This window comes from Kogia breviceps, chromosome 4 (assembly GCF_026419965.1).
Source record: "Kogia breviceps isolate mKogBre1 chromosome 4, mKogBre1 haplotype 1, whole genome shotgun sequence".
In the NCBI taxonomy this organism is placed as follows: Eukaryota; Metazoa; Chordata; class Mammalia; order Artiodactyla; family Physeteridae; genus Kogia; species Kogia breviceps.
The window spans coordinates 168,266,388-168,281,539 of record NC_081313.1 but is presented as its reverse complement, the minus strand read 5'-3'; the positions used below and the strand labels follow the sequence as shown (position 1 = coordinate 168,281,539).

At 47.0% G+C, this 15,152-nt stretch overlaps 1 long non-coding RNA gene across 1 annotated transcript in view; it reads left to right on the top strand.

Annotated features, from left to right (window-relative positions):
• LOC131756252 (uncharacterized) overlaps positions 1 to 15,152 on the top strand; it is a 43,858-nt gene that overhangs the window by 17,468 nt on the left and 11,238 nt on the right. The window contains exon 2 of the long non-coding RNA XR_010840405.1: positions 14,342 to 14,573. This is a non-coding gene — a long non-coding RNA (uncharacterized lncRNA). The remainder of the gene's footprint in view (positions 1 to 14,341; positions 14,574 to 15,152) is intronic.

Below are 15,152 nucleotides of genomic sequence, written 5' to 3'. Positions count from 1 at the left end.
CTGCAGTGCAGACAACTATGGAGCAGACACTTCCTGAACGTCAGGACGGTGGTGCCATTGGCAGCATAAAGGCTGGTAGGTTCTGCCTGGGGTGTGAAGTTGGGGTGAGGACTGCTTCAGCAGGGAAGGGTTAGTAGGACTCAGGAAAGGGGAGGAAGGGTCCCCAAGCCAGGGTAGGCGTAGTGGCTGTCTCTTCACGTCAGGCACTTCCGTCTACCAGTCCCCTGGTTCCGGAGCTCCAGGTTTTCTTGCAGATGTCATGTTCTGGTGAGAAGGCAGGAGGCCGAGTGGACAGAGGGTGAGGAAAGCCAGCAGGAAAAGGCCGCGAGGTGCAAAAACTAGGGTTTGCTGATGGATATCCAGAACAGATATTGACTGCTCGGCCTTTGCCCTCTGGCAGTTTCTAAACCAAGTAGCCAATGAGGCTAATGGAAGAGCGAAATGACTGTAGCCTTTGGGTGGCAGATAGGTGCCTGGGGCCCTGCTACTGTCCTGTAGGGGCTGTCATGGGACTGTTCCAGTCCATGGCCTCTCTGCCGCTTTTCCTCATCTGGAGGGATGGTCCTATAATCCCGCGGCCCCAGAGGTATTCAGGGTCCTAGACACAGAGAAGCATAGAACTGGACAGGAACCTCCGGCCCGTTCTGCCCAGGGCTTGCACTTATAGAAGCCGGACCCTCTATCTAAGGCTCCCTGAATAGTCAATGCCCTTGCATCAAAGAAGCCATGCAAATTGCCAGTCTAAGGTCTACACTTGGCTGGGCAAGACCAAAGCTGAGGAGGTGGGTCTGGGAGGTGTGTAGAGGAGCCTGAAGCCTTGGCGGTATGTGTAGGGTACAGAAAGGTGACACAGCTGTACCAATTCAAAGAGAGAATGACTGGCCAGAAGCCTCCTCCAGTCTGCTTCTCCCCAAACACACTCTGCCTCTACCCCTTCCCCAGGGAAGAATGTTTCATTTCTACTCAGGAGGACCTAAGTGCATCCAGGGCTGAGGGAACCTTGAGGGTCCACCTGGGCACTTGTGCCTCCTCCTGGTAGGGGCCAGACCTGCCCTGTTTTCTAACTTGTCTCACCATACAGTCAGACAACTGTAAAAATAAAACATGTTGATTGCCACAAAACCTTATTAATACAGATCCATAATCTCTTACCCGAAACCCTTAGGGCCAGATGTATTTCAGAATTTAGAATTCTTTGGGCTTTAGAAAACTACCCAGGTATGGATGCTGAATATTACATAATACTACCAGAGGGGTCTGGGGTGACACCCCATAAACCCCCAGATCAATATTTCTGTGGAAAATTGTGAAAAGGCACACTAGAGGAATAAATGAAGAACATGAATAACTTTTTTTTTTTTTTTTTTTGCCACACCACACAACATGTGGGATCTTAGTTCCTGGACCAGGGATCCAAAACCTATGTCCCCCTGCAGTGGAAGCACAGAACCTCACTTCACTTCAAAGTTTTGTTTGTTTGTTTTTCCTCCCACCTCTCCCCCAGGTCAGTTTTTTTTTTTTTTTTTTAGTTTTAGTTTAATGTTTATTTATTTATTTTTGGCTGCGTTGGGTCTCAGTTGCAGCACATGGTATCTTTCCTCGTGGCGCACAGGCTTCTCTCTAGTTGTGGTGCGCAGGTTCCAGAGCGAGCAGACTCAGTAGTTGTGGCGCATGGTCTCAGTAGTTGCGGCTCATGGGTTTAGTTGCCCTGCGGCATGTGAGATCTTAGTTCCCCCACCAGGGATCGAGCCTATGTCCCCTGCATTGGAAGGCGGATTCTTCCCGCCCCCCCGTACACGGGCCTCTGACTGCTGTGGCCTCTCCCGTTGTGGAGCACAGGCTCCGGACGCACAGGCTCAGTGGCCATGGCTCACGGGCCTAACCGCTCCGCGGCATGTGGGATCTTCCCGGACCAGGACATGAACCCGCGTCCCCTGTATCGCCGGGTGGGCTCTCAACCACTGCGCCGCCAGGGAAGCCCCGGATTCTTAACCACTGGACCACCAGGGAAGTCCCCCAGGTCAGGTTATGATGACAAAGTTAGGAAGAAACTTATGGCTTTTGGCAGTTTTTTTTGGATTTCAGAATTGCAGATAAGGGATTGCAGACCTGTACTTGCTTGCCTATTTACAGAACGGCACAGTTGCCATTGAGACTTTTGGTGCAGTGGCCAGACGACCTGGCCTCACATCCCAGCTCTGGCATGAACCAGCTGTGGGACCCTGGGCTTCAGTTTCCTCACCTGTAGCACAGGAGTATTAATTCTCCAGCACAGGTGTGCTTTGAGGATTAAACAGGTTAGTATACAGTACAGTGCTTAGAACCCTGCTTAGTATGTGGTTTGCTCAGCATATATGGAACGTGACAACATCATGGAGAAAGACAGACATTTAAGACACGTCTTCAGGACAATGTGATAATTACAAGCTCACTGCTGAGGTCCTGCAGGCCACCAGGGCAGGCTGAATCTTTTCCTAGTATTACAGTCGTTCACATCCTCAGGCTCAGAGCCTCTCAGGGCTGCAGACACGGAGGTTTCAAAAGTCCCCACAGGAGGCTCTGTCACACTCTGGGGTCAGCTGAAGGGGAGGCAGAGGGTGCCCTGGGAGGGGTCTGGCCTTGTGTCCTTTATGACAGTGGAGCCCTCCCTCTCTCTGCTGGGGCTCTGGAGTCCCAGCCCCTTAGCACACACCAAATGGCCGTGAGACTGGATTCTTGTTCACAGAGGAGACATGGGGTTTCTGCTCCACTGAAAATGCAAAGGTGAGGCTGGGCCTTCTCCAGACATATCCTTCACAAGCATTTCCACAGGACACAGCGAAAAGGGGTCTTTCCCTTATTGTAAAAGTAACACGTGTTTATTGCAAAAATTCAAATCATTCAAAAGGACAGGAAATAATGGAAAATATGGCCTGTGTTGTTTCTCATCCTCCAGCTGCCTGGGACCAACGAACAGGCCCCCAGGCACCTGTCTCTGTGAGCTTCTCGTCATATACACAAGGACACCCACACACCACACATACACTCACCCTCACATACACCCTATATCCTCTCACCCTCACACATACACACCCACACACCCTCACATACACATGTTCCCACCCTTGCCGCCTCCCCTACACCCTCACAGCCCCAACACTCTAATCTTTACAAAAGGGGATCAGACATACATAAAAGAACACACTTATAAATGAGGCAGGCATTCAGCTATTTCTTCCTGATGCTAGCAGGTGCATGAAGGATGCTGCCCCTGTAACTCTTTGACTATTGTTCTGGTTCTTCCCTGACTGCCCAGACCCTTGGTTTTCACGTTCAGAAAGTGGGAATGAGAATAACATAGCCAAACTCACAGGGTGCCTGAGAAGCTCAAGTGGGATTTACACTTAACATGAAATCATTTGGCAAATTGTCAAGTGTAAAACAATCTGAGGAATTACTACTGTCCTCCTCCTCCCCACCCCTGAAACAGGAAATAATTAGACTTTTAAAAGGACTTCAGGGAGATGGCAAAGCCATCAGTGGCACAGACCGCTTGTAACAAGACTGATGGGGTGAGGACGCCTCAGTTTTGGGGTGGGGTGGGCCCTTCACAGTCAGATTTCATACCAGCCAGCCAGCCATGTTGGGTGCATAAATATTTACAATTGTTATATTTTCTTCATGGATCGATCCCTTGATCATTATGTAGTGTCCTTCTTTGTCTCTTGTAATAGTTTTTATTTTAAAGTCTATTTTGTCTGATATGAGAATTGCTACTCCAGCTTTCTTCTGATTTCCATTTGCATGGACTATCTTTTTCCATCCCCTCACTTTCAGTCTGTAAGTGTCCCTAGGTCTGAAGTGGGTATCTTGTAGACAGCATATATATGGGTCCTGTTTTTGTATCCATTCAGCCAGTCTGTGTCTTTTGGTGGGAGCATTTAATCCATTTACATTTAAGCTAATTATAGATATGTATGTTCCTATTACCATTTACTTAATTGTTTCAGGTTGTTCTTGTACGTCTTTTCCTTCTCTTGTGTTTCTTGCCTAGAGAAGTTCCTTTAGCATTTGTTGTAGAGCTGGTTTGGTGGTGCTGAACTCTTTCAGCTTTTGCTTGTCTGTAAAGGTTTTAATTTCTCCATCGAATCTGAATGCGATCTTTGCTGGGTAGAGTAATCTTGGTTGTAGGGTTTTTTCCTTCATCACTTTAAATATGTCCTGCCACTCCCTTCTGGCTTGTAGAGTTTCTGCTGAAAGATCAGATGTTAACCTTATTGGGGATTCCCTTGTGTGTTATTTGTTGTTTTTCCCTTGCTGCTTTTAATATGTTTTCTTTGTATTTAATTTTTGAAAGTTTGATTATTATGTGTCTTGGCGTGTTTATCCTTGGGTTTATCCTGTATGGGACTCTCTGTGCTTCCTGGACTTGATTGACTATTTCCTTTCCTATATTAGGGAAGTTTTCAACTATAATCTCTTCAAATATTTTCTCAGTCCCTTTCTTTTTCTCTTCTTCTTCTGGGACCCCTATAATTCGAATGTTGGTGCATTTAATGTTGTCCCCAGAGGTCTCTTAGACTGTCCTCAGTTCTTTTCATTCTTTTTTCTTTATTCTGCTCTGCAGTAGTTATTTCCACTATTTTATCTTCCAGGTCACTTATCCGTCCTTCTGCCTCAGTTATTCTGCTATTGATCCCATCTAGAGTATTTTTCATTTCATTTATTGTGTTGCTCATCGTTGCTTGCTTCCTCTTTATTTCTTCTAGGTCCTTGTTAACTGTTTCTTGCAATTTGTCTATTCTATTTCCAAGATTTTGAATCATCTTTACTATCATTATTCTGAATTCCTTTTCAGGTAGACTGCCTATTTCCTCTTCATTTGTTAGGTCTGGTGTGTTTTTATCTTGCTCCTTCATCTGCTCTGTGTTTTTCTGTCTTCTCATTTTGCTTATCTTACTGTGTTTGGGGTCTCCTTTTTGCAGGCTGCAGGTTCGTAGTTCCCGTTGTTTTTGGTGGCTGTCCCCAGTGGCTAAGGTTGGTTCAGTGGGTTGAGTAGGTTTCCTGGTTGGGGGGACTAGTGCCTCTGTTCTGGTGGATGAGGCTGGATCTTGTTTTTCTGGTGGGCAGGTCCACGTCTGGTGGTGTGTTTGGGGATGTTGGTAGCCTTATTATGATTTTAGGCAGCCTCTCTGCTAATGGATGGGGCTGTAGACCTGTCTTGCTCTTTGTTGGGGATAGTGTGTCCAGCACTGTTCGTTGCTGGTCCTTGAGTGAAGCTGGGTCTTGGTGTTGAGATGGAGATCTCTGGGAGATTTTCGCCATTTGATATTGCGTGGAGCTGGGAGGTCTCTTGTGGACCAGTGTCCTGAGGTTGGTTCTTCCACCTCAGAGACACAGCCCTGGTGCCTGGCTGGGGCGCCAAGAGCCTTTAATCCACATGGCTCAAAATAAAAGGGAGAAAAAATAGAAAGGAAAGAAAAGGAAGGAATGAAAGAAGGAAGGAAGGAAGGAGGGAGAGGGGGAAGGAAGGGAGGAAGGAAGAAAGGAAGGGAGGAAGGAAGGAAGAAAGGAAGGAAGAAATGAAGGAAGAAATGAAGGAAGGAAGAAAGCAAGAAAGGAAGGAAGTAAGGAGGAGAGGAAGAAAGGGAGGAAGGAAGAGAGGAAGGAAGGGAAGAAGGAAGGGAGGAAAGAAGGGAGGAAGGAAGGAAGAAAGGAGGGAAGGAGGGAAGAAAGGAAGAAAGAAAGGGAGAAGACAAAATAAAGTAGGATAAAGTATAGTTATGAAAATAAAAAATAATTATTAAGAAGAAAAATTTCTATTAAAAAAAAAAAAAAAAACGGGTCAGTCTAACCCTAGGACAAATGGTGAAAGCGAAGCTATACAGACAAAACCTCACACAGCAGCACACACACATTCACAAAAAGAAAAAAGGGGAAAATAATAGTATATCTTGCTCCCAAAGTCCACCTCCTCAATTTGGGATGATTCGTTGTCTATTCAGGTTTTCCACAGATGCAGGGCACTTCAAGTTGATTGTGGAGGTTTAATCTGCCGCTTCTGAGCCTGCTGGGAGAGACCTCCCCCTCTCCTCTTTGTTCGCACAGCTCCTGGCGTTCAGCTTTGGACTTGGCCCCGCCTCTGCGTGTAGGTCGTCCAAGGGCGTCTGCCCTTCGCTCAGACAGGACGGGGTTAAAGGAGCAGCTGATTCGGGGGCTCCAGCTCACTCAGGCTGGGGGGAGGGAGTGGCACGGGTGCGGGGCAAGTCCGCCGCGGCAGAGGCCGATGTGACGCTGCACCGGCCCAAGGCGCGCCGCGCGTTCTCCCGGGGAAGCTGTCCCTGGATCCCGGGACCCCGGCAGTGGCGGGCTGCACGGGCTCCCGGGAGGGGCGGTATGGAGAGTGACCTGCGCTCATACACAGGCCTCTTGGTGGCGGCAGCAGCAACCTTGGCGTCCCACACCCGTCTCTACTGTCTGTGCTGACAGCCGCGGCTCGCGCCCGTTTCTGGAGCTCCTTTACACGGTGCCTTTAATCCCCTCTCCTCGCTCCCGAGGAAGCAAAGAGGCAAGAAAAAGTCTCCTGTCTCTTCAGCAGCTCTGCGCCGTTTCTGGAGCTCCTTTACGCGGTGCTCTTAATCCCCTCTCCTCGCGCCCAAGGAAGCAAAGAGGCAAGAAAAAGTCTCTTTGTCTCTTCGGCAGCTCTGCGCCCGTTTCTGGGGCTCCTTTAAGCGGCGCGCTTAATCCCCTCTCCTCGCGCCCAGGAAGCAAAGAGGGAGGAAAAGGTCTCTTGCCTCTTCGGCAGCTCCATACTTCAACCGGACTCCCTCCCGGCCAGCCGTGGCGCACTAACCCCTTCAGGCTGTTTTCACTCTGCCAACTCCAGACCTTTCCCTGAAGCCCGAGCCTCAGCTCCCGGCCCCCGCCCGCCGCGGCGGGTGAGCAGACAAGCCTCTCGGGCTGGTGAGTGCCGGTCGGCACCGATCCTCTGCGGGAATCTCTCCGCTTTGCCCTCCGCACCCTGTGGCTGCGCTCTCCTCCGCGGCTCCGGAGCTTCCCCCTCCGCCACCCGCAGTCTCTGCCCGGGAAGGGGCTTCTAGTGTGTGGGAACCTTTCCTCCTTCACGGCTCCCTTCCACTGGTGCAGGTCCCGTCCCTATTCTTTGTCTCTGTTTATTCTTTTTTCTTTTGCCCTACCCAGGTACGTGGGGAGTTTCTTGCCTTTTGGGAGGTCTGAGGTCTTCTGCCAGCGTTCAGTGGGTGTTCTATAGGAGAAGTTCCACGTGTAGATGTATTTCTGATGTATCTGTGAGGAGGAAGGAGATCTCCGCGTCTTACTCTTCCGCCCGCCATCTTTAAGCCGTCTCCGGGTTGTTTTTTTAATATTGAGCTGCATGAGCTGTTTATATATTTTGGAGATTAATCCTTTGTCTGTTGATTCGTCTGCAAATATTTTCTCCCATTCTGAGGGTTGTCTTTTCGTCTTGTTTGTAGTTTCCTTTGCTTTGCAAAAGCTTTTAAGTTTCAGTAGGTCACATTTGTTTATTTTTGTTTTTATTTCCATTACTCTAGGAGGTGGATCAAAAAAGATCTTGCTGTGATTTATGTCAAAGAGTGTACTTCCTATGTTTTCCTCTAAGAGTTTTACAGTGTCTGGTCTTACATTTAGGTCTCTAATGCATTTTGACTTTATTTTTGTGTATGGTGTTAGGGAGTGTACTAATTTCATTGTTTTACATGTAGCTGTCCAGTTTTCTCAGCACCACTTATTGAAGAGACTGTCTTTTCTCCATTGTATATCCTTGTCTCCTTTGTCATAGATTAGTTGACCATAGGTGTGTGGGTTTATCTCTGGACTTTCTATCCTGTTCCATTGATCTATATCTCTGTTTTTGTGCCAGTACCATATTGTCTTGATTACTGTAGTCTTGTAGTATAGCCTGAAGTCAGGGAGTCTGAGTCCTCCAGCTCCGTTTTTTTCCCTCAAGGCTGCTTTGGCTATTCGGAGTCTTTTGTGTCTCCATACAAATTTTAAGATTTTTTTGTTCTAGTTATGTAAAAAATGCCATTGGTAATTTGATAGAGATTGCATTGAATCTGTAGATTTCTTTGGGTAGCATAGACATTTTCACAATAGTGATTCTTCCAATCCAAGAACATGGTATATCTCTCCATCTGTTTGTATCATCTGTAATTTCTTTCATCACTGTCTTATAGTTTTCTGTATACAGGTATTTTGTCTCCCTAGGTAGGTTTATTCCTACATATTTTATTCCTTTTGTTGCAGTGGTAAATGGGAGTGTATCCTTAATTTCTCTTTCAGATTTTTTCATCATTAGTGTATAGGAATGCAAGAGATTTCTGTGCATTAATTTTGTATCCTGCAACTTTACCAAATTCATTGATGAGCTCTAGTAGTTTTCTGGTGACATCTTTAGGATTTTCTATGTATAGTATCATGTCATCTGCAAACAGTGACAGTTTTACTTCATCTTTTCCAATTTGTATCCCTTTTATTTCTTTTTCTTCTCTGATTGCCATGGCTAGGACTTCCACAACTATGTTGAATAATAGTGGTGAGAGTGGACATCCTTGTCTTGTTCCTGATCTTAGAGGAAATGCTTTCAGTTTTTTACCATTGAGAATGATGTTTGCTGTGGGTTTGTCAAATATGGCCTTTAAATTGGTGTTGAATTTTGTCAAAAGCTTTTTCTGCATCTATTGAGATGATGATATGGTTTTTCTTCTTCAATTTGTTAATATGCTGTATCACATTGATTGATTTGCATATATTGAAGAATCTTTGCATTCCTGGGATAAATCCCACTTGATCATGGTGTATGATCCTTTTACTGTGTTGGTGGCTTCTGTTTGCTAGTATTTTGTTGAGGATTTTTGCATCTATATTCATCAGTGATATTGGTCTGTAATTTTCTTTTTTTTGTAGTATCTTTGTCTGGTTTTGGTATCAGGGTGATGGTGGCCTCATAGAATGAGTTTGGGAGTGTTCCTTCCTCTGCAATGTTTTGGAAGCGTTTGAGAAGGATGGGTGTTAGCTCTTCTCTGAATGTTTGATAGAATTCACCTGTGAAGCCATCTGGTCCTGGACTTTTGTTCATTGGAAGATCTTTAATCACAGTTTCAATTTCATTACTTGTGATTGGTCTGTTCATATTTTGTATTTCTTCCTGGTTCAGTCTTGGAAGTTTATACTTTTCTAAGAATTTGTCCATTTCTTCCACGTTGTCCATTTTATTAGCATAGAGTTGCTTGTAGTAGTCTCTTAGGATGCTTTGTATTTCTGCGGTGTCTGTTGTAACTTCTCCTTTTTCATTTCTAATTCTATTGATTTGAGTCCTCTCCCTCTTTTTTTTTGATGAGTCTGGCTAATGGTGTATCAATTTTGTTTATCTTCTCAAAGAACCAGCTTTTAGTTTTATTGATCTTTGCTATTGTTTTCTTTGTTTCTATTTCATTTATTTCTGCTCTGATCTTTATGATTTCTTTCCTTCTACTAACTTTGGGTTTTGTTTGTTCTTCTTTCTCTAGTTCCTTTAGGTGTAAGGTTAGATTGTTTATTTGAGATTTTTCTTGTTTCTTGAGGTTGGATTGTATTGCTATGAACTTCCCTCTTAGAACTGCTTTTGCTGCATCCCATAGGTTTTGGATTATCGTGTTTTCATTGTCATTTGCCTCTAGGTATTTTTTGATTTCCTCTTTGATTTCTTCAGTGATCTCTTGGTTATTTAGTAATGTATTGTTTAGCCTCCGTGTGTTTGTATTTTTTACGTTTTTTTCCCTGTAATTGATTTCTAGTCTCATAGCGTTGTGGTCAGAAAAGATGCTTGATATGATTTCAATTTTCTTAAATACACTGAGGCTTGATTTGTGACCCAAGATGTGATCTATCCTGGAGAATGTTCTGTGCGCACTTGAGAAGAAAGTGTAATCTGCTGTTTTTGGATGGAATGTCCTATAAACATCAATTAAATCTATCTGGTCTATTGTGTCATTTAAAGCTTGTGTTTCCTTAGTAATTTTCTGTTTAGATGATCTTTCCATTGGTGTAAGTGAGGTGTTAAAGTCCCCCAGTATTATTGTGTTACTGTCAATTTCCTCTTTTATAGCTGTTAGCAGTTGCCTTATGTACTGAGGTGCTCCTATGTTGAGAGCATATATATTTATAATTGTTATATCGTCTTCTTGGATTGATCCCTTGATCATTATGTAGTATCCTTCCTTGTCTCTTGTAACATTCTTTATTTTATTTTAAAGCCTATTCTATCTGATATAAGTATTGCTACTCCAGCTTTCTTTTGATTTCCTTTTGCATGGAATATCTTTTTGCATCCCCTCACTTTCAGTCTGTAAATGTCCCTAGGTCTGAAGTGGGTCTCTTGTAGGCAGCATATATATGGGTCTTGTTTTTGTATCCATTCAGCAAGCCTGTGTCTTTTGGTCGGAGCATTTAATCCATTCACGTTTAAGGTAATTAATGATATGTATGTTCCTGTTACCATTTTCTTAGTTGTTTCGGGTTTGTTTTTGTAGGTCCTTTTCTTCTCTTGTGTTTCCTACTTAGAGAAGTTCCTTTAGCATTTGTTGTAGAGCTGGTTGGGTGGTGCTGAATTCTCTTAGCTTTTGCTTGTCTGTAAAGCTTTTGATTTCTTCATTGAATCTGAATGAGATCATTGCTGGGTAGAATAATCTTGGTTGTAGGTTCTTCCCTTTCATCACTTTAAATATGTCATGCCACTCCCTTCTGGCTTGTACAGTTTCTGCTGAGAAATCAGCTGTTAACCTTGTGGGAGTTCCCTTGTATTAGTTATTTGTCATTTTTCCCTTGCTGCTTTCAATAATTTTTCTTTGTCTTTAATTTTTGCCAGTTTGATTACCATGTATCTTGGTGTGTTTCTCCTTGGGTTTATCCTGTATGGGACTCTCTGCGCTTCCTGGACTTGGGTGGCTATTTCCTTTCCCATGTTAGGGAAGTTTTCAACTATAATCTCTTCAAATCTTTTCTCAGGTCCTTTCTCTCTCTCTTCTCCTTCTGGAACCCCTATAATGCAAACGTTGTTGCGTTTAATGTTGTCCCATAGGTCTCTTAGGCTGTCTTCATTTTTTTTCATTCTTTTTTCTTTATTCTGTTCCACAGCAGTGAATTCCCCCATTCTGTCTTCCAGGTCACTTATCTGTTTTTCTGCCTCAGTTATTCTACTATTGATTCCTTCTAGTGTATTCTTCATTTCAGTTATTATATTGTTCATCTGTTTGTTTGTTCTTTAATTCTTCTAGGTCTTTGTTACACATTTCTTGCATCTTCTCGATCTTTGCCTCCATTCTTTTCCCAAGGTCCTGGATCATCTTCACTATCATTATTCTGAATTCTTTTTCTGGAAGGTTGCCTATCTCCACTTCATTTTGTTGTTTTTCTGGGGTTTTATCTTGTTCCTTCATCTGGTACATAGCCCTCTGCCTTTTCATCTTGTCTGTCTTTCTGTGAATGTGGTTTTTGTTTCACAGGCTGCAGGATTGTAGTTCTTCTTGCCTCTGCTGTCTGCCCTCTGGTGGATGAGGCTATCTAAGAGGCTTGAGCAAGTTTACTGATGGGGTCCCTGTTTTATTTTAATGAGCCTGACACTGGGTTTCATGTGTGGGTTAAACAGAGCCAGTCAGATCAGTGGCCTGAGGTGGGAACCAGAGTTAGGAACCATGTACCATCCTTCCACCATTGTGGGGTCTTGGGAAGGAACCTGTCCTGGTCCCAGCCCCAGTCCACCCTCACCGTGTCCCCCACCTCAGTGCCAGCCCAACCCCAGACTCAGATGTACCCTCAGCACAGCCGGTCACCCTAACATGCCCTCCGCAAGCTTACCCAGATCCGCAACGCCATTCGCAGGAGCCTGGCTTCCCACGTCATCTGGTGACATCCGAGGATCTGCTGAGGGTGGGGTGTGGTGGGGCAGTAGATCCGTCAGCACTTGGACCCTGATTACCTGTCCAGTAGTTTCTTTCTACTTTGGTTTTTGCCGCCTCTCACCAAAGCCACTAGAGGACGACAGTGCTCCATCTTCTAGAAAGAAACAGCCGATGTCTCCCAAGGAGGAACCCAGAAGCCTCCCTTCTCTGGACCTCAGGACTTCTAGGGTCACTGCCTCATGGTGGGTATGGGGAAAACGTGGTCCCAAGGGGATGGAGCCCTCACCCAGCATCACATGGCTATCCTCTCTCCTGACCCCCTGCCCAGGCTACTCCATTGCCCTTGGCCCATTCTTCTGTCCCTTCTGGAGACCTGCCTGTGGGAGGAAGCCTGCCCAGGAGCCGCCAGCCAGGGGAGTCTTGGGAACCTCTGGAGGAAGAGAGGCTGGTTGTAGCAGAAGGAAGATGTCTCTGGGGACCTTTGCCCCACCCATCACGCTGCCCACAGCCTCTGCGCTCACACCGCACTTTGCTGCAGACCATGCTTGGGCAGATCCTCTCCGCCGGTCAACCACTGTCCACCCTCCGAGGCCCAGCTCTTGGGTGACCTCCCCAGGGAAGCCTTCCCCAGAACTGGCAGCCCCCGAGAGCAACTCCGGCTGAAAAAACCCCGGGGGCGGGGAGGGGGCTGGACAGCAAGGCTGGGCCGGGAGGGACGGCTCTAGACAGCCTTGGGACCACCTGTTGGGGGACAGGGGCTTGAGGGAGACCTGAATTGCTCAAAATAATGGAGAAGATTCCTGTTTTTGTGGGTCGGGGATAACACTGGAAAAGGCAAATCAGCTAGCACTGGAAGCTGGGGTGTGGATGGGAAAGGCTAGAGACATCTCCCGGGGCACCTCCCTGCATTTCTTTCCTGTGGTGGCATTGAGCATCTTCTCCCAGACCCCCGTCCCCATCCCTCCCTGGTGGGGCAGGTTCCCCTAGGGGACGCCAAGGTGGGCGTGGGCCAGTGCCGAGGCTGCTGCGGGGATGACCAGGCTGCAGGCAGCTCTCTGCTCAGCTCAGCCGGGGGAAGCCTGGCCCTTCCCACGCCCCTCCTGGAATGCAGGGCTGCTCCTGGGAGTTGATTGAAAGTGTGACTTTCCCTCCGGAGTCTGAGGTCAGTCAGCCTCCCAGGCCCGGGCCAGCATTCTTGACAGGGAGCCAAAACAAGCAAGGGGCGAGGGGCCGGGGCCAGCTCAGAGGCCTGGGAGCCCCTGCCATCGCATCGCCCCTCGCTTTCATTCCTTGTGGGTAGGAGGTGTGCTAATGCCAGATATTCCACACTTGGGGGAGGGAGATGTTGAAATCAAGGTTCTACTATTTGGAAGACCTGCGCTGATCACCTGTAGATGCTGCTAGCCGTGTCACAGGCCCACTCCTTGAGGTAGTACAGGGCCTGGAGGAAGGCCCAGGGGACTGCGGGGTGACATAGGTGGCCCCTGGACCAGCTGGGACAGGGAGGAGTGGGCTGAATGGGGGAGGTGGTGTAGCAGGCCTGCAGTACTGGTGAAAATGGTAACCACCTACTGAACACTTCCTAAGTGCCAGCCACTTCCTGACACAGAGCGTCCTGAGCAGTCCACCACGGGGCTGACACCCTCTCGCCTCAAAGATGCAGGCTCAGAGAGGGTCAGTAACTTGCCCCACAGCAGAGGCAGGCCTGGACCCCAGGCTTGTCTGTCTCCTGAGCCCGCGCTCTCATCTCCCTATGCTAGACTCCATCACAATGGATACCCTGCTGGGAACTGACAAGCCGGAATGCAGCCTCCTCTGGACCTGGGGAGTGAGTGGTTCTACAGCCCCACCTAGAGGCATGAAAGTGAGGTGCAGAGAGGGGGCCTCCCCATCGCATCCAGACAGACTTCGAGATGAACAGCACCCCCAGAAGGCACCTTGGGCAGACCAAGTGCCCCAGTTTGTTGGGGTCGATTGTGGATGTGAACTCTGGTCTGTCCGGCTGACTCCCGAGCAGTTCCTCCAGAGTCCTCAGAGGATGGCTGAAGGCTTTCCCTGGCATCGGGGGGAGGCAGGAGGGGAGTCTGAGGCTCTCAATTGAGAGAGAAAGGTTTAGACCTGGGCAGGTCATAGCCAGGAGGGGAGGGCGCTGAGGAAAGGGGACCAGCCTGTCCAAAGCACTCTGATGCAGCTGCCCCAGGGACTTCTGGAAGCTTCCCCTGGGTACATTTAACAGCAAAGGTTGGGGCTCTGTTCCCATAGCTGGATGCCTGGAAAGTTCATGTTTTCCACATCCCTGTATGGGAGCCAAAACCAGCTTCCAAGAGCCAGGAGACTTGAGCCTGAAGGGAGAAGCAAAGATTCTCTGTCCCTGGAATTGGGCTAATAGACGTTATGTAAGTTGAGGACCTGGCTTGACAGCTTTTCTCTCCTTGCCCTTCTAGGTGCTGAGTCTGGTTCTCTCCCGCTTCTTTCCCCTTCCCTCCTCTCCCACCCTTCCTTTTCTTTCTTCTCTTTCCTCTTTCCCCTCCTCCTCCTTCTCCTCCTCCTCTTCCTCCTCCTCCTCCTCCCCCTCCCCCTCCCTACAGTTTACTCACAGAGAAGCCATGATGCCGTGGAAGGAGCCAGACGTGGTTCACAACCTGGGCTCCACAGCTCACAAGCTGTGTGATTCAGGCAGGTCATTGCCCTCTCTGAGCCTCTCTTCTCTTACCTGTAAAATGGGACAATAATATCTACCTGAATGGCTGTTTGTAGGGTCAATGAAAACAGAAGTGAATATGTTCCAGGCCCCTTTGCCCTTGAAAAATCACTGGGTTTAGATTCTGGGAAATAATTACAAAAAGAAAGAGAAGAAAACCTTTTGTCTTTGAGAGGCCATGCACAGTGGGATAAAGTTACTTAATTTCTCTGAGTCTTGGTTTTCTCTCCATAAATGGGAGTAATGATGGGATTTACCTCAAAGAGCTGTCATGAGGATTCGATGGATGTCCTTAGCACATAGTAAGTGGTCATTAAAAGATTTGTTTATTATTATTATTATTACTATTAAGGATTGTTTGTCCTGCAGGAACCCAGAAAATGAGGGAAAGGGAAGTCTTTATATATATATTTTGGCAAAACTCCTCTGAGGCTAGCTGCATCAGGGATGCTGAGGGTCAGGGCATGGGCTTTGTACACTGAAGCTTTAGACAAGAATATGATGTGTCTGGGAGTATGGCCCAGGCATTGGTAAAAGCCTGAACATCCAGGAGA